At 42.6% G+C, this 23,029-nt stretch overlaps 1 protein-coding gene across 5 annotated transcripts in view; it reads left to right on the plus strand.

Moving 5' to 3' along the window:
• Window positions 1–791: 791 nt before the first annotated feature.
• SCMH1 (Scm polycomb group protein homolog 1) overlaps window positions 792–23,029 on the plus strand; it is a 172,334-nt gene continuing 150,096 nt past the window's right edge. For 3 of the 5 annotated variants that reach the window (XM_008699363.2, XM_008699364.2, XM_040627452.1), the window contains exon 1: window positions 19,547–19,564. The gene's annotated coding sequence lies outside the window, so the exon portion shown is untranslated. Of the gene's footprint in view, window positions 900–19,546; window positions 19,565–23,029 lie in introns of those variants that run through there. The other 2 variants (XM_040627450.1, XM_040627451.1) reach the window with 2 other exon arrangements.

Below are 23,029 nucleotides of genomic sequence, written 5' to 3' on the forward strand. Positions count from 1 at the left end.
GCGGCGGTTCATCCAGAGGAGTGTAACGGAGCGCTAGCGGGCACGGAAAGACCTCGTGTACAGTGCCTGGCGCAGAGGGCTCACCGCGTACTTGCTGAATGGGTGAGCCACGGAGGGACCGCGGGAGCTCGTACTTAACTGGGCATTTACTTACCAGGTCCCTGCACTGTTCCGTGGGCTTTGCAAGCATTAACTTCACCTCACAGCAGCCCCTGGGATAAAGTACTATCACGGGAGAGACGAGGGCCCTGGGGGAGAGAGCGAGGTCACTTGCTCAAGGTCGTCCATCGCACAGCGGGTCAGCAGCGGGGCGGGGACTCGAGCCCCAGAGCACCCGCTCTGCGCCCGAGGCGGCGCCCGGCGTCAGCCGGGCTGTGGGGCCGAGACGTGACCGCTCTTGGCTCCGCCGTCTCGCCCTCGGAGTGGGTGACCGGCGGCGGGACTCGAACCCGACCCCGAGCTTTCTCCAGGCCTCAGTTTACCCGCCGGGAGACGCATGGCGGAGAGCCGGGCCCGGCGCGGGTCCGGCCCCGGGCACGTAGGCGGCGGGGCAAGCGAGGCCGGGCCGCTCGGTGGCGCCCTCCCCGCGCAGCCCCGCCCCGCCCCCCGCGCGCGGGCCCAACGGCCGAGGCGCGCGCCACCCCGCGGCGGGAGGAGGAGGAGGAGGAGGAGGAGGAGGAGGAGGAGGAGGAGGGGGAGGCGGGGCCGGGGAGCCGCCGCCGCTGCCGCCGCCGCCGCCGCGGTCGAGCCCCCCACCGCCAGCCCGCCGGCCCGCCCGCCCGCCGCCCTCCGGAGCCGCCCCCGCCCGCCCCCTTCGCGCGTCCGCTCAGGCTCCCTGCGCAGCGGAAACATGGCGGCGGGAAGGGAGTGAGCCGCCCCGCGCGCCGCTGCGCCCGCAGGTAAGCGCCTCGGCCGCCGCCTCCGCTCCCCGCGCCCTGAGGGGCCTGGGCCGGCGGGGACCGCCCCGGGCGAGGAGGCGGCGGCGGAACCTGCCCGGCCGCCGCCCCCGCCCCTCAGGGCCCGCCGTCCGTCCGTCTGCCGGCTGTCGGGCCGGGGGCCTGTCCGCGGTCCGAGCGCGGCCGCGGCCCTTCGCAGCCGTGTCAGCCCGGCCCCCAGCCCCGGCGGCCCGCTGCGCCTCCGCGGCCGGGCGGCGGGGCCCAGTGACCGGCCCGCGGCCGTGACGCGGTAGGGGCGCCCCGGGGGCCGGGCGGCGCAGCCCCGAGGGCGGGGGCGCGTCTGGAGGGTCGGCGTCTCGGCGGGTCCGAGCGGCGGCAGCCCTGTCCGGGCCGGCGGGGGCGGGCTTGGCGCGGAGGCCGGAGTCGGAGCGGCTGTCAGTCTGCGGCGCGTCTGTCGCTGCGCTCCGACGCGAGAACCGAGGGATGCTTGGGGGCCGGGGCGGCTCGGACCGAGGTCGGCGGGCGTGCGGAGGGCCCGCCCGGAGCTGTCAGCCGCGGACGTCGGGCTGGCTCCCGCGGCCAGAGCTGCGCCGGGACCCCTCACGTGGGCCGCCGGAAACGGGCGGGGAGAGCAGGTTTCAAACCTCGGAGCCGCCGGGCACCGCGGAGGGCGAGCGGCCGGGCGGGCTGGACCCGGGGCACAGCTGAGAGCCGGCAGGAGAGGAATGCAAGGGGTTTCCGGGAGACGGGCGAACCCCAGAACATCTTCGGACTGGAAGGGAGTTTAAAGTCATCTAGGGTTCCTTTCTCCCATCGCATACCGAAGTCCCTTTGAAAATCCCCAAATCCACCCTCATCATTTGAACTAACCTGTTTGAACACCTCCTCCAGTGATGGGAAACCCACTTCTCTCCAAGGAAACCCGTTCTGTTCCTGGACGGCTTTGGTTTTTAGAAATATTTTTTTGTTTGGAAGAAACCGCTGCCTCCCATTTTTCCTAGTTCCTTTCCCTTGTGGACGGCGGTTGAGATATCTGAAGATACTCATCATGTCCCCAAGAGTCTTCTCTTCACTAATTCCAGGTCCTTCAGTTGTTTCTTAAATGCTGAGGTTCTCTGATCCCTTCTCTGAATGAGCTTGACCATATCCTCTTTAAAGGAGAGCTTCGTAATGTGTGTGAGGAGACAAAACCTATTAAGTTTCTCCAAGAAGTTCCTTGGTTCCAAAGATTGACCTGCTTAAATAAAAAGTATTCCCTTCCTCATTTCTGTGCTGTGTTTTGAACTTAAAAAAAAAAAAAGTCCAGTACTGTGTCCAAATGAACTGAAAGAGATCCTGTTTTGTGAAGATGTTTGGGTTTCCCCTCATTTTTAAAAAAAATATCTATGAACACTTCATCAGATGAGCTGGTGTATATCAGAGTGTGGCAATGCACCGTGCAAACAGGAGAGCTTATTATTTTTACTCTGAAAAACGATTGAGACTCAGTTTGGGGCCAGACTGCAATTTAATATTTAGTTGGAGAGGGAAATGCTTATTACATTGAACTCTTTGCTCTGTTTCTAACTGCCAGCAGAAGGCCCAAAATTACTATGAAAAAGAACATTTTTTTGTTGCTTGCTTACCAGCATTATTTTTTGCTTGCTTTTTCATCACTTAGCCTTGGTATGTGAGGGTTCAGTTTTTAAAAAGTGTCTTTTACCAACATCCTAAACTACCCTAAGCAACCCTGCAGGTTAGTAATTTTTAAGCCCAGCAGAGATGTGATGGCCTTGTAGATAAAATGCCAAACTCCTGTATCTGGGACCCTGTTCAAATTCTAAGCAAAGTTTCACTGTTTTTATAACATAGGCAAGCACATGCCAGCAGTCAGAATTGGTTATTTATCTTTGTTCTTGTGTCTTTATTTTTTAAATTGGTCAGTGGTTTTGAAGTTTGCAGCACACATGTCAAGTTTTGATTTCTGGTTTGTTTGTGCAAATGCTATTTCCCTTTTACGTAAGTTGGGTAAAAATTTGTATAGAACCATTCTGTACGGAACTATACAGGCTCAGGAAAGGCTCTGGTTCCTTCCCTTCAAAGAACTTGAAGTTAACGGTTGGAAATACTGACAACTCTGAAAAAGAACTGGTGTGAATATACCACTGCAAATTTAAAGTCATCACGTCCTAAACTTTAAGCCTCACCATCTACTTTGTGTCAGGCACTATGTTTATATGTGTGTTTAGCTGGGTATACAAAGATGAATAAGCTGCAGTTTCAATCCTTGTGGAGCTGGTAAATTCAATGCCCAAATAGGTTCTCTTAGAATAAAAGGTGAGAGGGATGCATTTGATGCTGTGGTTGCCCCAAGGTCAGGACGTTTAGGCTAGCCTAGGACTTGAGAGAAGGCTTGGGGAAGAGGTGACACCTGACCCAAATAATAAATGGTAAGAAGAAGACAGGCAGAGAAGGGTAAAAAGTGTGCTTCCAACAGAGAAAACAGCTCAAGGAAAAGCATCAATATGAGAGAAGGAATGGCTTGCATAAAAAAACCACAAGCGGGTGACACCTGGGTGGCTCAGTTGGTTAAGTGTCTTCCTTCAGCCCAGGTCATGATCCCAGGGTCCTGGGATCGAGTCCCACATCGGGCTCTCTGCTCAGTGGGGAGTCTGATTCTCCTCACTCTCCCTCTGTGTACTTCCTCTCTCTCAAATAAATAAAATCTTTTTTTAAAAAAAGACAAATGGTAAGTAGTAAGGCTGCAAATAGGCAGAGACCCTGTCATAGTAGACCTTGTACTTGTATGCATAGGTATCTAGAAATTAATTCAGTGGGTGATGTTTTTAATCACTGAAAAGTTTTTATGAGACACGGTAGAATACATTTTTAAAATGTGGTCATAGGGATGAGAAGAAAGGGATGAAGTTGCGAGAATCTGTGAGGCTTTATGATTGACTGGATGTGCAGATGAGAGGGCCAGGAGTCCGGCACGGTGCTCAGATTTTTGGTTTGGGTGACTAGGGGGATGGTGGTGACATTAACTGAGACAGGAAACACTGGATGATGGATTCGGTTTTGGACTTGAAGATTTTTCAGTAGCTTGAATTAAATCAGTGAACAGATGTGGTGGAAGTAAGCTAGAAAAAAGGGAGGTTGTGGTCTGAAAGTGAAATATTGGAGTTCACTTGTGTGGTGTGGAGCTCTTCTAGGTGACAGCTAGGTCTGTGTGTGTGGGTAGCTGAGGTACAGCAGAGGCGAAGGTCGGTGAAGCCGAGTATGACAGGAGCTGCGAGGCTGTTGTGTTGAATGGGTCATCTGTGTGGATAGTGAAGTGATTTAGGATGCTAGGCTGTGGGGAGGAGAGGATGATTGTGACCCAGGTGCGGTGGTGAATGGAGGGGATTAATCGGAAGGGTGGCAGATGACAGATGAGGAGGGGGGGTAGAGAGTGATATAGCCAGATGGCGGACCTCAAAGGAGGAGGAGTTTTTAAATGGAAGAGTGGAAAAGTAGTGGTTTTTCACTTTTCCTTCTTGGGAGCAGGGTTCTGATCTGTTCATCTTTATTCAGGACTCATATTAATCACTTTTGGCTCTGAAGAGTCTGTTCTTAGTCTTGAAAAGGGTGAGTACCCTATATCAAATCCTTTCTGCTGATATTTAATGACAAGAAAGTCAACGGAGGTTTCTCCACTGATGATTAGTAGGTGGACAGGGAAGCAATCAGATAAAACAATCAGATGTTATACCCACGGTTTCTGGGAAGAGCCTACATTTTGAATTAGAAAGACCAAGATTCAAATTTAGACTCTGTCACCTATTAACCTTAGGACTGTAAGCAAATTGTCTAACCTGTGTTACTTTCAGTGTCCTTACCTGTAAAAAATAAATTCCTATTTCATAAGGTGTCACAGAGATTACATGAAATTATGTGTATAAAATCACCAGAAAAGTAATTCAAAGGAAGTGTTAGTTCTCTTTTAGCTACCTTTAAGGGACTTAAGCTCTGCTGGCTGAACTTTCCTCATGCTTACTCAAATTATAAGGGAATAAGTACTCAAAGAGGAAGAGCAAAGGGGTGCAGAGTTCAGAGGAGGGAGCCATCGTTTCTCAGTATTTGGAAGCAAGGTTAGGCTTCACACTCAAAATAAATTTCATTTGGGCACTGGAGAACAAATTTCAGTACATTAAATAATTTAGGTGTAGATACCAAGGGAGAAAAGTATAGAGTTTGTTTGTTAAAAATGGATAGTTGCCACAGGTCTGGGTATTGGTGTGAGTCAGCAGTGAGCGATATGGCCGGAGAGTTGGGCTGGGGCCATAATGTTAAAGACCTGAAACTATGGAGTTTGGACTTGATGCTACATAGCCTAGGGAACCATAGATTGTATATCCTGTCTGCCTACCTCAGTTTCCTATCTAAAATTTATAGTTTCAGAAACTTGGGATTTTTGTTTGAAGTAAACCAAGTAAGAAATTCCACATTTGAAAACAAGGCCAGTTTTAGTTTAAAAAAATAGCTGTTAGGGTTTGTTTTATAGTTGTAGTTTAATCTCCGAGATAAGCTTGCTTGGTAGGTAGGCTTAGTGGAGTTAAGAAATGTATAAGATCTTACTGGTAGAAAGTGACAAGATGCTTTGATTTCAAAATCTGCCTTCTTTATGCTAAATGTCACTAAATATTAATTGTACAGCCTGGGCTGGTCGCTTTGCCTCTCTCGTCCTCAGTTCCCTCATTTGTGTTAGGTGTAAGGTTTAACTAAGGTAGAAGTGTAAAGCACTTTACATAATGTCAGTTACATAATAGGCACTCAGATGTTGCCCCTCCCCTCAAACCATTGCCAAGGCCTTAGTGCTAACTCCCTAGCCACCAGGGCACTGCTAGAGCTAATTATTTTGATGACCTTATGGCCACATAAGGCCAGCAAGTCTTATCATCTTCTGTCTGTCCTGTCACCTCCACTCACCTGTCTTTTACACTGCTTTTCCTGTGCTGACTTGGTTTCTTCCTCCTCTCTCCCAACCCTGCTTGTTTATTCCCTATTCATACCTTTCCATCTGCTCTCTGAAACCCCTATTTCCCACCCTATTAACCATCTTCCTAGATTTTGTGTGTGTGTTGTGGCCTTAAGCGGAAGTCAGGCTCTCACCTGAGGAGTCATGGGGCAGCGCATTCTCCCACACTGTGCAAAATGAGAGAGATGAGGATGACCACAATTTCCTGTGTACCATGACTTCCAGACCATTACTTGTCGATCTTCTTCAAATTGCTGTGTTCTGTGGTACAGGGGCTATACCACTCTTGTCTTCTTGTATATAGATCTTCTCCATCACTTAGGCCCTAGCATGTGCAGTCTTTCTTTCTACCTCAGTTTCCATCCTCACCCTTAGTAACTTCAGTATTCACACAGATAATTGTTTCTTCCACACAATAGCTTCTTCAGCTTAAGTGATCATCACAGTCACACCATGGGCCTTATCACCAGAGGTGGCCCACTTCTGAAATTATAAATGAAGACATGCAGCATTGTTCAGAATGTCTTCTACCTGGCCTTTGCCTGCGACCGTCAGCTCTGTTGTTTTATCTCATTGAGGCCTATCTTCACTTCCTTCCCTATCCAGCTTAATTTCCTTAGTCTATAATTTATTTCATTCACTCTCTTGCCATTAATCCTCTATCCCCTTGCTCCACTGTTCTTCTGTCCTTGGCTGGGCAAAATCTCAAAACCTTGCTGAGTCAAACCTGTTTCTTCTTGGCGGTAGTAGCTCTGAGCCCTGCTGGAGAAAATCACACACTCCTACAGATTACTGCCATTGGGCTTTCAATACGTAGTCATTTCTTTGCCCTAGTCTCCATGAGGTCTTATGTCAAACCTGTTTCTTAAAACTATATCTGTATTTTCTTGTTTCTTCTTCTTTCCCAAGGTTACATCTCTGACCTCCATCTTTTCATTTCCTTCAACCTCTTTCTCTCTTCCGACTCCTTTTTTTAAATTTAAATCTGCTTTGAAGTCTCCCATCTTCAAGTAAATCTGGTAAATAAAATCTTAAGTCCATGTTTCCCTCAAGGTAACATCTAATCTCCTACCCTTTACTCAAACTTCTTGAGTTATATACATTTAGTATATAAACTTTCTCATTCTTTTTTTTTTTTTTTTTAAAGATTTTACTTATTCATTTGACAGAGAGACAGCCAGCGAGAGAGGGAACACAAGCAGGGGGAGTGGGAGAGGAAGAAGCAGACTCCCGGTGGAGGAGCCCGATGCGGGGCTCGATCCCAGAACTCCAGGATCACGCCCTGAGCCAAAGGCAGATGCTTAACGACTGAGCCACCCAGGCGCCCCTAAACTTTCTCATTCTTAACTCTTCCTTGTATTCTGGTTTTAGTCTCCTTCGCTTAATAAGTTTCAGTTTCCTTATCTGAAGATGAGACTGATAATAGTACCTGTTAAGTACTGTAGTACCTTAAGATTTTTGTGATTGTGTGTGTGTGTGTGTGTGTGTGTGTGTGTGTGTGTGTGTGTGTGATTTTTTAAAGTGAGGGAATCTGTATGAAAGACCTCTCCACGGTGTCCAGGACATTGTAGCAATGCTATGTATGTCACCTTCATATATGTTACCTTTGTTATTGCTTTTTACTTAATCTTCAAAACACTCATGAGGAGATAAGTCTCCTTATTTTGCAAAGAAAGGAAACGAGATTTAAAGTTTTAGAAACGTGCCCAAATCATACAGAGTCTCCGAACTGCTCTGTCAGGGTCATCGGCCTTCTCCTTGTTGCCAATGCCAGGGGGAGGCAGGCGATTTTCAGGCCTTTGCAGCAGCATTTCACATTCATGATCATTCCCGCTTCCTCAAAACATTCTTTTTCCTTTGGCTTTGGTGCACTTCAGCGTGTTGGTTCCTCCCTGACCCCTTCATCCTAAGTGTTTTTTGGATGAGAGCTTCCCTTCTCTTACCTGTCTTTGGTCCTAAGCCACCTTCTGTACATTTCCTTAGCAATCTCATCCACTCACTTGGCGTACAGTAACATCTTTATGCTCATGACTCAAATTTCTGTCTATAGTCAGGATTCTCTTCGGATTGTTAGAACTGTGTATTTAGCTACCTATAGTCAGCTTTACAAGTAGCTAGGTATCCTGTCTACTTTAGAATCAGTATGTCCCAGCACCACAGGTCCCAATATACTATGTGAAAAACTTCTGAAATTGAAATGAACCTAATAAAAAGATATTCCTTAGGACATATTCCTTAAAACAAAGTCAGTATGCCCCAAACTGAACACAACATCCTTGCTACTTTTCTTGCCCTGCCTTCTTTGTCTAAGAAAATTTCTCTTCCTCAAGAGTGATTCTGGTTTAGAGAAATTTATGTTTATTCAGTAAATAGTTATTGTTGATCATGCAGAGATATTTAAGGCATAGTCCTTTCTCTCAGGGAGCTCACTGTTGATGAGGGGAAGGTAAGACACATACTTAACCAACTCTAATACATAACTCTATAAACACTCCAGAAATTCAGTGGAGTGGAAGAGAGGTCACTGACTTCTGCAGTGGGCACGTAAAGTCTCTAGGCTCTTGGCTTAAGGGAAGCTCCACATATATAATCTGAGAATAGAGCCTGAGATGGAAAGGATGAGAGTTTGAGAACAGAGTTCCTTTTGGAAAGATAAAAGTGAAAAATTTGTCCTTTCTCTTAAATCCCTGGTCTATTACAAACTCCATTTTAAAAACGTTCTCATAGGATAAATTAGTTCTAACTGTTCATTGACAGAACAAGGTGTCATTGGTTCAGATACCAGCAGTTTAGTGGTGCGCTCTATTAAACACATGCTCTGTGTTAGATGCTTGAAAGACAGAGATTAATAAGAAATATTCAAGGGCCCCTGGGTGGGTGGCTCAGTTGGTTGAGCACCTGACTCTTGATTTTGGCTCAGGTCATGATTTCAGGGTCATGAAATCAAGCCCTGCGTCGAACTCTGCACTCAGTGGAAAGTCTGCTTGTCTCTCTCCCTTTGCTCCCCCCCCCCATAAAGAAATAAACAAAATCTTTTTAAAAAGTAGAGGAAATATTTGGTGCTGTGCAGGCATTCGTAGTCTACTAGAGGAGACAAAAGTAATAATTGTATTACAGTACAGTAAGTGCTAAACGTGGTAGGTGGTATGGAAGGATTTCTGTGTATCTGTTGTGGGCTAAATTATGTCTCTTGTTCCCCTCCCCCTCAAAATGTGTATGTTGAAGTCCTCATCTCCAGTGTTTCAGAATGTGGATGTATTTGGAGGTAGGGCCTTTAAAGTGGTAATTAAGATAAAATGAGGTCATACGGATGGGCCCTCATCCATTATGACTTGTGTCATAGTATAAGAGGTTAGGACACAGATACACACCAAGGAAAGACCATGTGAAGAGAGAGGGAGAAAACAGCGATCGCTATAAGCCTGGGTGAGAGGTCTCAGGAGAAATCAACCCTGCTGACACCTTGATCTTGAACTTCTAGCCTGTGAAACTGTGAGGAAATATATTTCTGTTGTTTCAGCCATCCAGTCTGTGGTCTGTTAGGGCAGCCTGAGCACACAAATTTACAATATCCGTTCCAGAGGACTTTATATCTCCTTCTGCCTGGGAGTTTCAGGGATGCTATAGATGACACTGGGATGAGGGAAGGTTAGGAAGGATAGACAGTTACTGTTGCCTATTATTGAAGGGTGTCACACACATTTTATTTAATCTGAAATACATAATAACCCTGTTGGGTAGGATTTCAGATCATTATAAACTCTGTATACTGATAAGAAATTGAGGTGCAGGTGGAGTATATGATGTGCCCAATATCAAACAGCTAGACAGTGTCAGAACAACTCAAAACTACATCTTACCGCAGATCCTGTATTTTGTCCAGAATGATCCGTTGCCTCCTGTGACCTCCTTTTTAAGACTCTGTGCTGTCTGAGCTTCTTACTGTTTCTATTGCAAGTCATCAGGTATTAATTTCTGTATATTTTGAAACACATAACGGCTGCTGCATTGTTTTTTCCCTCTACATTTACTGTAAATGTTACAATTGTTAGCTTTTTAAATTAAAGTATATTTTTATTGTATATTCATTTTAATTGCTATGTCTGTTCCTCATTGGCATATTATAGCATATTTTCAAGTGTTTTCTTATTTATTATAATTGCTTTACACTCATGCTTATGTGGACTTTCCTCTGGGACATTCAAACTTGATGGAAATAAAGGCTATTTTAGTCATTATGTCCTGTAAAGTAATAGAAAACATGAGAGCCAATATGCTTGTTCTTGGAGAGATTTAAAAAGAGAGCAGACAACCATTTGTCTTAGATGATTTAGAATTTTAGACTTCCAACCTTGATATTTTGGTGTTCTGTCTTGTCTCCAGTTACCTCCAGTTACCAAGGACTATCAGAAAGTCTTCAAACCAGATTAAATTTTTTTCTTTAAAAATCAGTGAATTTTAAAGGTGAATTTGGGAGTGTTAAAGTTTTTTTTGTGTGTTTTTTAAAAGATTTTATTTGAGAGCGAGAAAGAGTGAGTGAGCACGAGTGGGGAGTAGGGAGGGGCAGAGGGAGAGGGAGAAACAGACTTCCCACTGAGCAGGGAGCCCTACTCAGGGCTCAGTCCCAGGGCCCCCAAGATCATGACCTGAGCCAAAGGCAGACACTTAGCCAACTGAGCCACCCAAGTGCCCTGGGAGTATAAAAGTTTATAAGGCCTAATAGGCATAGAGAGTCATAATTCCAGATTAAGGGAATATAGTTAAAACACCCAATTTCTTTGTGTGTTTGTTCAGTTTTTCATTCATTGGTTCAACAAATGTTTATTAATGTCTACTGACTGCCGGACACTGCTACATACAGTGACAAAGATGAATGCCATAATTTTTAAAGTGCAAAGACAAGCCACAGAATTAAAGAGTATATATGTGGTACATGTGTCAGCCAAATACCCTATCTGTAATAATAAGGGATTCTTACAGATAGATTAGAAAAAGACAGATTCATAGAAAAATAACAAGGCATGAAGGAGGCAATCTAAATATTTATTGGTCATTGACCAGTAATTAAAGGCAAATTAAAACTCTAAGGACATGTTATTCAAACCTATTAGACTGGCAAAAACTAAGAAGTCTGATGATATAAAATATTGTTAGGATGTAGAGTTGAGGGAACTCTTAGATACCGTTGATGGGAATAGAAATTGTACAATCATGGCGAAGAACAATTTGGCAATATCTGTTAAAACTAAAGCACATATAACCTGTAGTCCAACAATTCTTGGTCCAGGGTCATAAAACTGGAATCTCATTCTCTCAACTCTTGGCCCAAGAAATCTAATGGAGGGATCACCAAACATTTGAGTGGCTTCTCTATGTCAGGCACATAATAGGTACCTGAAAAAAACATGAAGGCATGTGAAATTGTTTAAGGATTTATTTATGCAATACAAAAGTAACAACCAGCATCTTCTGTGTTTGTTTATACATATCCCACTTTTTTCCAGAACATATTTAAAGCATACCAACTCTGTGGAACGTGCCATACTAACAAAGGGAATAACTTTTTTGAGTATCTTTCAGGCATATTGCAACATGCAGATATATGTTCTCACCCATCTGCAAAAAGGTATTACTGGCTCCACTTTACGCATAAGCAAACGGAGGCTGAAGGATATCTGGCCAAAATCATACAATTTATGAGTGGTAGGACTCTTTCAAACCCAGACCAGCCTGACTTCAACCCTAGACCCCTTCATATGTCACCTTGTGCTCTCCCCACCAGCAGCGTTACATAGTTCTGAGACTCTCTGTATAGGAGGCAAGGATGACTTGTAAGAATTGACTTTTTTTTTTTTTAACTGAAACCATGGTTAAGGGAGGACTACTATGTAATTTAAGCCCTCTGTGTGCTCTTCCCAGCATTATTTCCAGTCTTTTCTCCCCTACCTTCCCATTCAGAGATGCCCACTATCCCTATAAACTTTTTTCACTTCGGTGCCTCATGCATGTAGATGACAAAAATATGCCAAATGCTACGCAACAGAGAGGACTCAGACAAATGTAAGAGATTCTTACCACGTAATATTGCCTGTTCACTGGAAGCACCATGCCATTATTTGGTAGGTTTTTTGTAGCTATGTTGCCATATTTGCTTCTGAACAAAAGTGATGCCGTTCGTACAGGAGTGTTATTTCATTGGAGCTATTTGTGTGACCCTAAAATAGTGCTAATACCTACCGCCCTTACATATGAGTTGCGTACTTTTTCTGCAAATGCTTTATAAGTTTGATATGATTCTTAGAGTTATACTAATTTAGAAGTCCTGATTGAGTTTTTAAGAAAAAACTTTTTGAGAAGTCTCTTAACAGAGTTTATAGTTCTTCGACTAAGTGTATTTTCATCCTCAGTTGTAGTTGTACCTACATTTAAAGGAAACCATTCTTAGAAATCTATCTTCAAGGACATTCTGTAAATAATTATTAATGACCCTAGATATCCTCTGTCTATATAAAAGCTTTGAAAATATTACTGAACAAATACCAGCAGAGCCAGCAATTCTCTTGCTTTTTTCTTGCTCCAGAACTTACTCTCCAGGTGATCCAACTGTTATCCCTCTGACTTAATTACCTAAGGCAATTTTACCTAGTGAATAAACAAGGGTTGGTGGTTTGGGCTGAATGCTATTAACTGCCTTAACAATGAGTAGATTTTTTTTAATGCTGACTTGGACACTTACGTGTCAGAGTTGTCTTTTTGAGAACTACTATTTGAATTTGTTATAACGTTATGTAATGTTTTTGTTGACTTCTTTATTCTCAACACTAACAATTCTCTTTTGATATGCTAAATTCCTTAATGATGGTCTTTAAATAAACTCTTAGGCTGAAAAGAGAAATGTCAATTCAGACAATTTACTGATTTGCTGGTGTTTCTGAATATTAGTAATCAATGAAAACCTATGTTTAGGTGCCTAATACAGTAAATGTTTACATAGTAAGCACTCAAATACATGTTGGTTAAATCCAAATTTGAATTAATGGACTATTTTCATGATACATATTTTTTTTTTCTTTTTTGTGCTCCTTCACCTTATATTAAGAGGGAAATGTATTTTACACTGACCAGATTTTGGAAATAGATTTGTTGTGTGATAGAAAGGGGTTTAAATATTATGTCTTTCACCCCTAATCTAGCAAAATGATACTTAGTTTATCCCATTGATCAGACACGTTTAGCAATCCCTGATATATTTGTAGGTCTTGCCTTTTCCATGAATTAAAGGCCATGGGATCCTGGTAGGCAAGGCAATGTCTTACACTTTTCATTCCCCACTATATGCATACTGTGATGGATGCTGATATGGTGGCGGGCTCTTGGTATGTTTTAAATAAATATTGTTATAATGTTTTTCCTCTGTATTGCTGGAAATAACAATTACTGTTTCATCAGTATGGGAGGAGACAACCAGACTTTTGTTTTCCCAATCTGCTTGATCATCTGGAACACATATTAAGAACAACAGAGACCTTGACTTGGAGATTGTATTTTTGTAGATTTGCGGTAGTGCCTCTGGTGACCCTTTTGGGAAAAAAAGCAGTGCTCTAGTTTTTTTAAATGTTGGTAGTATATTAACACTTTTTGGTTGTAAAGAACAGAAATCCAGCATAAATGGATTGAAGCGAAGAAGGAATTTATTGACTTACTTAGTTGGAAACAGGGCCTGGTGAAGAGAATTATTAATAAACTTCTCCTTGCTTCTACATTGTATCCCAACTTCATCAGGCAAGGAGTGCATAACAGAGGTGCTTGAAAGGACCCTAGGAGAATAAGACTCTGTTATGTCTCAGTCTTATCCATAGTTGTAGGTCCTGCCTTTCTGCCTTTATTGGTACCATTTTTAGCCCTGGGTAATTTTCCAGTTCAGCAAGCCTCCTGTGCAGGCTCTAGAAACTTTTTTAGAAAAGCCCTGTTTCGTACCCAGTGTTTTCAGATTGTCCACCTTAACTCAGGATTGATATTCCCCATTATGCACTGGTGTGGCCTTACAGGTTATTCAGTATTTTGGATGTCTCCCCTATTTCATGTTAAGCAGTTTCTTTTTTATAGGAACTGATTGAAAGCCACCTGTATAGCCAGTACACATCACATCCTGCATTTTCCCTACCATGTGTCTTTGCAGTATACCTGATAGGAGTGAGTCCTGATACAAAACAGACCACAGTGTGATCAGCTTTCTCATGCCACATATGGATGGCCAAACTCTCAGCATGAGATAGAGGTCTGCACTGTTCTGTTCCTAACCTTAATCCAGTCAGTTCTACATTTTAGGGATCTCTCTTCCAAATACCAGTTTCGGTGTCATATGGGTACTAAGGGTTGCAAGCAATAGAAACCAACTCTGGTTAACTTTGTCTACAGCAGTGACTCCCAAACTTTGCTGCTTATCAGAAACACCTGGAGAGATTTTTAAATTAAAAATCCCATGGACACCACCCAACCCCCTCAAACAAACAAACAAACAAACACAAAGATTAAATTAGGATTTCCAAAGGAATGGAACACAGAAATTAGTATCTTTAAAAAGCCTTCTAGGTGATTATGATGCTTGCCCACTGTTACCTATTTCAGTGAACAACCTCCAAATTCATCTATTTGCCCTGGCCTGAAAACTGGTACTTGTTTCTGAAATGACTTTTTCTCCATTTTCAGTTCATAAATAATACCCATTAGGTCTGTATCCTAAATATCTAATGAGTCTTTTCACCTGTATCTTTTGTTCTATCCTAAGGCGTCATAATTCCTTTTGGACCATCGTATTAAACCCCTAAATGGTTTTCCTGCTTCTACTTTTGCATGTTACCCCCTCCCCGCCGTCGGTGTAGTCACCACAGATCTGCCACCTCTTTGCTTAAAATCTTTCAGTGGCTTCCGATTGTGCTGGAGATACAGTGTCTGCCCTGCGGTCTGCATGATGTGAAGCCTACTCTCCTAGCCCGTCTCACAGGGTGCCACCATCCCCTGGCTACATTCCAGTCACACTGGCACCCTTTTTCTTCCTTAAATATGTGAAGCTCTTTCTTGTGTCTGAGACTTTACGCACGCTGTTCTCTCTGCCTGGGAAGTCTTCCCTTGATGCTTGGTTAGTTCTTTCTCAGCTTGAAATCACATCTCCACAGAGGCCTCCCTGACTGTCCTTCCCCGGTCACTGTTTATTTCTGTTTTAGTACTGAATCACGAAAGGTAATTATTTATTTATTTATTTGTTTATGAAGTTCCATGGAAGTGGGATCCAGTCTTCTTATATATAACATCTATCACAGTGCTTGGCATACAATAGCATTCATTAAATATTTGTTGAATGAATGAGTGGATCTTCAGTGCCACCATCCTGGTCCAAGCTTCTGTGCTCTTTTCCCTGAATTACTACAGTTGCATTCTAACTACTCTACCTACGACGGTGCTGGCTCCCTTTAATCCATTTTCCATGTTGTTTCTAGGGTTAATTTTTTAAAGACTTGAAGTCTGAAAAAAAAAAAAAAAACCCTGGAAGTCTAACAATTGTACTAAAATTCTTCACACTTCCTGTTGATCTTAATGTAGCTTATAGAACTTTAAAAAATAATTATTTTGAAAATTATGGTAGCATATACATAACAAAATTTATCATTTTAACCATTTTTAAGTGTACAGTTCTTTGGCATTAAGTATATTCACACTACGTGACCTTCACCACCATCCATCTCCAGAATTTTTTTCATCTGTCAGAACTGAAACCCTATACCCGTTAAACAATAACTGCCCGCTTCTCCCTCCCTCCTGCCCCTCCAGCTACCATTCTACTTTCTGTCTCTGTGGCAGCACGTATTTTGACTCTTCCACGTACCCCTATGAGTGAAATCATATAGTTCTTTTGTGACTGGCTTATGTCACTTAGTATGGTGTCTTTATTCATCTATGTTGTAGTTTACAGAACTTTTACTGACCTGGCCCATCTACCTATGTAACCTCTTTTCACTTTGCTCCTTGCTTTTGCTGCATCAGTGATACTTCCTTTCTTTCTGTTCTGTGGGCTGTCAGTAACCCATCTCACCTCACAGTTTTTTTCTCATGCCTGTTCCCTCTGCCAGGAATGCTCTTTCCCCTTCTTGCCTGGTTAATTTCCACTCATTCTTCAGATTTCAACTAAGACATCACGTCCTTCACCTACTGCCTTCATTGCCCAGAATCTCTTTAATCTCTGTGTTGATGATTTCATGGTGCCATGTGACTTGTCTTCGTACTACTTATGATAGTTCTCTATTTTTTTTATTTTTTAGAGAGAGAGAGAAAGCATGCAAGTGGGGGGGGGGTGAAGGGCAGAGGGAAAGGGAAAGAGAGAATCCCAAGTAGGCTCCACGCTAAGCACCGAGCCACGTGGGGCTCAATCTCACAACCCTGAAATCATGACCTGAGCCAAAATCAAGAGTTAGATGCTTGACTGACTGAGCCACCTGTTGTGTTTATAATAGTTTTAAATGACACATCTGTTTGTATGTTTTGGTAGACTGTTATCTGTCGTGATGGCAGGGATCATACCTTCTGTTCAGTATGGTGTCCCTAGCACCTAGTGTATAGTAGATGTCTCACTAGATATACATATATACATATGTAATAAAGAATATTAAAATCTGTTGAATTAATGAATTTAGGTCTGGAAATTGATGGCTTAAGGCCTTTCTTCCTCTAAAAATCTGCTACCATGTCTAAGCCTTCCTTAACTGCTTTAGTTTGCAGAGATCTTCCCTTTCTGTGAACTTAAATGTCCGTATTCATTTGCCAGATGCTTAACATTTACACAGGTAATCCTTATATCATCTGGAATGTTCTATTTTTTTGTATTATTTATGGTTTATATTTACCAGTTGATCTTCTTCCTCTAAACAGCCACTGGAGTTACTTTTCTAACTTTCAGGATTATAGAGCTGATCAGTTGGGAAACCTCTAGAGCAGTGCTGCTTAAACTACATGTGTTGAAGGAGCCATTTTTTTTTTTCAAGTTTTTATTTAAATTCCAGTTAGTTGGGATGCCTGGGTGGCTCAGTCAGTTAAGCATCAGACTCTTGATTTCTGCTCAGGTCATGATCTCAGGGCCATCTTGAGATGGAGCCCCAGCATGGAGCCCTCCCTCCTCCTCGGGGCTCTGCACTCAGCGGGGAGTCTGCTTCTCTCCCGCTCCCTCTGCCCCTCCCCCAGCTTGCGCACTTGTGCACACACACACTCTCTCTCTCTCAAATAAATAAGTAAATCTTTTAAAAATAAATAAAAAATAGATAAATTCCAGTTAGTTAACATACAGGGTAATATTAGTTTCAGGTGTAAAATTTAGTGATTCAGCGTTTACATACGACACCAGATGTGAGGGAGCACATTCATCTTAGACTAATAAGTTTTTAAATACAATAAAAATAAATTATTAGATGAAATTTTTTGAAGTCCAAGTATAAACTTCAAAATGTTATTAGATTGAATAACGTAAAATTATTCTGTCAAATTGTAGTACAAAGTTTCAGAGTGCTTACTTTTAATTTCTTTACTTCCTACAAACTGGTAGCCTTTTGCTGGTGAGGCCTACACACTGAATACTAGCTAGCACCACTTTAGGTCTCTGTGTAGGGAACACTGGTAACGGGATGTCAAGGTGAGGCAGACTGTGTAGACGGACTCCTTGCTTCCCTTCTATCTGATAAGCTCTGTAGTTATATATTGTGTTTTGCCTAAAAATGTGTTTGAAGATAGTTCTTTGACTAAAAAGGGTCTGAAAACCTCTAGGCTGCAGAATATATTCCTGGATCTTTATCTGATTCTAACCTGGTTTTCTAATTCATCACTGCCTCCTGCCGTATGTCCTATGCTCGAGCTACCTGTCATTTTCTACAGAACATCGTACAAGCCCTTTCATTACTTACTACTTTTCTACTTCCCTTTGCTTATTTAGAATTTCCTAAATTTCCTTCTCTGCCTGGAATAAGATGCATTCTCCAAATTCTAGTTCAGAAGTCACCTCCTCTGAAGGCTTTTTCAATTCCTTTAGACAAAATTGGTCTCTACTTTTCATATACCCATAATGACTACATGTTACATTCCTTTGTAATGTATTTTCCTTATCTACCTCCACTTCTAAATAAGGTCTTATCCATCATTATATCCCTTGCCCAGGGACTGATGCATAGAGTATTCAGTAAGTATTGATTGGATAAATTGGGAAAGTCGTCAATATTTGGTACATATGTCAGAGAAGCTTTTTATTTGGTCTTAGACAAGCTGCATGATTTTCTCTTCACTAGGGAACGTATTCCTGTATGTTGACATATATAATAAGAGTTGAAATATATGTCTTAGAAAATACAGGGGCACCTGGGTAGCTCAGTCAGTTAAGTGTCCGGCTCTTGGTCTCAGCTCAGGTCTTGATCTCAGGGTCGTGAGTTCAAGCTGTGCGTTGGGCCCCAACTGGGTAGCCTACTTAAAAAAAAAAAAAAAAAAAAAAGATACAAATAAGAACCTCCTGGCCAGACACCTTGTATGGATATGCTTTAAAGCCTCAGGGCAGAGGGTGGGAGGTATACAGAGAAGGAGGTTAAAACTGAATTAGCCTCGAAATTGGTTTAATCGAAAAGTTTGGAATCTGATTTTTTAAATAGCACTCTTGTTTTGTTTTATCTTAATTGCATTTGTCTGTTCTTGCAGTTTGATGAGTGACCTTTAAGTAACCTCTTACCGGCAAGAAAGGCTGGCCTATGGAAAAAAATGCAAGATTTGAAGTCACGTGACCTCGATAGTCTAATTCTGGATTTAGCAATTACTAGCTGTGTAACTTTTACCAGTTATTTAAACTCTCTGAGTCTTGTTTTCATTTCTAATGCAGATACTAGTATTTGCCATTTGTGCCTCGCAAGCTTGTGAGGACCAAATGAAACAGATAATATGAAAGTGCAGGTAAACCCCAGAAAATGTGCTGTTTGTTATCAGCTTCGTGACTTCAGAGAAGTTAAAACCTTTGTACCTCAGCTTATTCCCCTATAAAATGGGAATAATAATACCTATATCATTAGGTTAATTGTGAGAATTAAGATACTCATAAAAAGTATGTAGTGTGGCATAAAGTACATTCATTCGTTGTGCAGCCATCGCCACCGTCCATCTGCACAACTTTGTCATCTTCCCGGCTGAAACTCTGTCCCCAGAAACAAAAACTCCCCATACCTCCCTTCCCAATCCTGGCAACTACCATTCTACTCTATGAATTTAACGTCTGGGAACCTCAGATAAGAGGAATCAAGCAGTATTTGTCTTCTTGTAACTGCATGCCCTTTTGAATTTTAAAGTACAGTATTAATAATGATGCTAATTGTCATGATAATTCTAATGATTACCATTTACTTTTGGGGTTAGGCACATTGTTTCCTTAATCTTTGCAGCACTGGCCAACAAATGACCTATCCATCCTCATTTGACATTTGAAGAAGGTGAGGCTAAGGAGATTAAATCATTTACCTAAGGTCACAGGTATGTGAAACATCAGATGAAGAATTTATTCTGTGTTTTCCTGACTAAGGCTCCCGCTACGCCTACTACACCGAAAGTTGAAGTAGGCCTGACTCCAGCCCACATTGAGACAGCGCCGGAAAGGACATAAGTATGTGTCATGGCCTCCTTTTCTTCTTATATACCGGTTTACCTTGTTCAGATTTCTAAAAAATAGTGCAAAGAAAGTTCCAGTAAGAAGACATGAACTTTTATATAAGTTAGACTGCTTTAGATTATGAGCTCTTATCCAAGAGTCATATCTTTTCTTATTTTCCTAGCATCTAACATAGGGTTGGCATTTAGAAGTCACAAGAACGTGTGCTAACAAATCGTATGCTCTCAACCTGCCCCTCCTTCCTATTCAAGTAGGTTGGTCTCTGACATGGAGACAGCTATAAATACAGTGCCTGCTTTCAAGGAGCTTAGAGTCTAGTTGGAAATGACACATATAAAAAATTACCATCACCAAAATAGATTCTTAGTAGAATCAGTTATTACACATGCTGACTTTAAGCGGCTCATTAAAAAAAAAAAAAAGTCATGTTGTATTTCAGTTACTTATGAGGCTTAGTTCATATAAAAAACATTTTGGGGGAAATTAATGACCATTGCTTCCTGAGTCAAGGAGTTGGAAGTGTCCCTCCAAACACATGCACATATCCCCTGTGAAATTCCCCCAACTGCTGCCTGCTGACAACCCAGTGGTGCTTGCCACTCTGTGGGGTCAGTGAGGAGTGATTGAGTCAGGCAGGGGTCCTCCAGCTGAGGGTTATGTCCTTGTGTTGCATGAGCACATGAGCTACAAACCCCAGTTACTTCGCAAATGCCCCAGCTCTTTTCCCTGGTGGACATTCCATTACGCATTAGCTCAAAACCATTATTTCTTAGGAGAAATAATGAAAAGCCTGATTCTGCATATGAGAAAAAGTTTAAAGAGTATTGATTAATATATAACGTGTGAGGGAATGATATATGAAAGTCAAATAGCTGAGAGACCAAGTGACTTTTTTCTCGTATAGCATATTTCCTATTTTCTATCATTGATTATTGTTGGGTATACCAGGCCACCATAGGACTCAATTATGGTATTCTGTTTTAACCCAACTCTTCTGACACCACCTGGTATAATCCAGTTCAATTCTGACACTAGCCACCTGGAGTTAGTATCAAATTGCATAGGTTTAAGGGAACACGATTCCCAGCAAGACTGCCCCCACTTCGGACGCCAGCCTCAAGTGAGGTCCTCAGGCCATCTGCACTTCTAACCAACTGGCTGCAAATCTGCTGGTTCCTGGGACCTCCCTCTCAGGTTCAGTAATTCACTAGAACAACTCAGAACTCCGGAAAGGGCCATACTTGTGATTGCAGGTTTATTATAAAAGATACAAATCGTATACAGCCAAATGGAGAGACATATTGGGTGAGGTCTAGATGAGTTCCCAAACACAGAGCTTCCATGGAATCAGGGCATCTTCCTGGCACATAGATGTGTTTATCAATTAGGAAGCTCCACTGACCTTCTGTGTCCAGAGTATTGATTGGGGCTTTATTATATAGGCCCCAACAGTGGGCTGACCCAAAGCCCGAATCCTCTAATCCCATGATTGGTCTTTCCAGCAACTGGCCCCCATCCTGAGCCATCTTATTAGCACAAACTCATGCGTGATCCAAGGGGTTTATGAATAACAAAGATATTCCCATCACTTGGAAAATCCCAAGGGTTTTAGAAGCTCTGTGCTAGGAACCTGTGACAAAGACCAGACAGATTTTTATACAGCATATGGTACATGAGAGAAAGTTTAGTATAGTGGTTAGGAGTAGTGTAGTGGGAGGTTATTTCAGTTCTTTTCCTCATGAGGTGCAAGGCATTTAACACAGTACTGGTACTTAGTCAATCTTGGACATATGTAAGTATTAAGGAGTATTTTAGTTTCCTAGGACTGCTGTAACAAAGTACCACAAATGGGTGGTTTAGAACAATGGAAATTTATTCTCTCACGGTGTGGAGGGCAGAACTCTAAAATCAAGGTGTCAGCTGAGCCATGCTCCCTCGAGGCTGAGTAGAATCTCTTCCTAGCTTGTGGTGGCTGTCAGTCCTTGACATTCCTTGGCTTGCAGCTGCATCACTCCAATCTCTGCCTGTCATCATGTGGTGTTCTCCCTGTTTGTGTTTCTGTTCACATGTTTTCCTCTTCTAAGGACACCAGACAGATTGGATGAGGGCTCACCCTATGACCTCATTTAGCTTGATTATATCTACAGAGACCCAGTTTCCAAATAAGGTCACATTCAGAGGTACCAGGAGTACATAATTTTGGTGAACACAACTCATAACATGATCAATAGTGAATTTAACATATAATAGTCCACCCTCTGCCCCCCCTCAATTCATGACCTTCCATTGTGCAGAATACATTCATCCCCTTCCAAAATCCCCCCAATGTCATAACCCATTCCAGCATCAACTGTAAGGCCAGAATTTCACGTAAATATAATCAGCTCAGAAAGTCCCAGATCTCCCTGATGGCTAATGATGTTGAACATTTGTTCATGTGTCTGTTGGCCATTTATATGTCTTCTTTGGAGAAGTGTCTGTTCATGTCTTCTGCCCATTTTTTTTTTTAAAGATTTTATTTATTCATTTGAGAGAGACAGCCAGTGAGAGAGGGAACACAGGCAGGGGGAGTGGGAGAAGAAGAAGCAGGCTCCCAGAGAGGGAGCCCGATGCGGGGCTTGATCCCAGAACGCTGGGATCACGCCCTGAGCCGAAGGCAGACACTTAACGACTGCACCACCCAGGTGCCCCATCTGCCCATTTTTTTTACTTGATTATTTGTTTTTTTGGGTGTTGAGCAAGTTGGTACAGCCACTTCAGAAAAAGTTTGGAGTTTCCTCAAAAAGTTAAAAATAGAGCTACCCTATGACCTAGCAATTGCACTATTGGGTATTTACCCCAAAGATACAGATGTAGTGAAAAGAAGGGGCACATGTACCCCAATGTTCAAAGCAGCAATGTCCACAATAGCCAAACTGTGGAAGGAGCCAAGATGCCCTTCAACAGAAGAATGGATAAAGAAGATGTGGTCCATATGTACAATGGAATACTACTCAGCCATCAGAAAGGATGAATACCACCATTTGCATCGTCATGGATGGAACTGGAGGGGATTATGCTAAGTGAAATAAGTCAAGCAGAGAAAAACAATTATCATATCACTTATGTGTGGAACATAAGGAATAGCATGGAGGACATTAGGAGAAGGAAGGGAAAATGAAGGGGGGGGATCAGAGAGGGAGACCTCGAACCAAGAAAGACTACAGACTCTGGGAAACTGAGGGTTTCAGAGGGGAGGGGGTTGGGGGGATAGGTTAGCCCGGTGATGGGTATTAAGGAGGGCACGTATGGCAATGAGCGCTGGGTATTATACGTAAACAATGAATCATGGAACACTACATCAAAAACTAATGATGTATGGTGACTAACATAGCATAATAAAAATAATTAAAAAATAAAAGTAAAAATACTAAGAAAAAAAGTCCCAGATCTCATTTTCTTTCTTTTTTTTTTTTTTTT

This window comes from Ursus maritimus, unplaced genomic scaffold (assembly GCF_017311325.1).
Source record: "Ursus maritimus isolate PB19 unplaced genomic scaffold, ASM1731132v1 scaffold_12, whole genome shotgun sequence".
Taxonomy (NCBI): domain Eukaryota; kingdom Metazoa; phylum Chordata; class Mammalia; order Carnivora; family Ursidae; genus Ursus; species Ursus maritimus.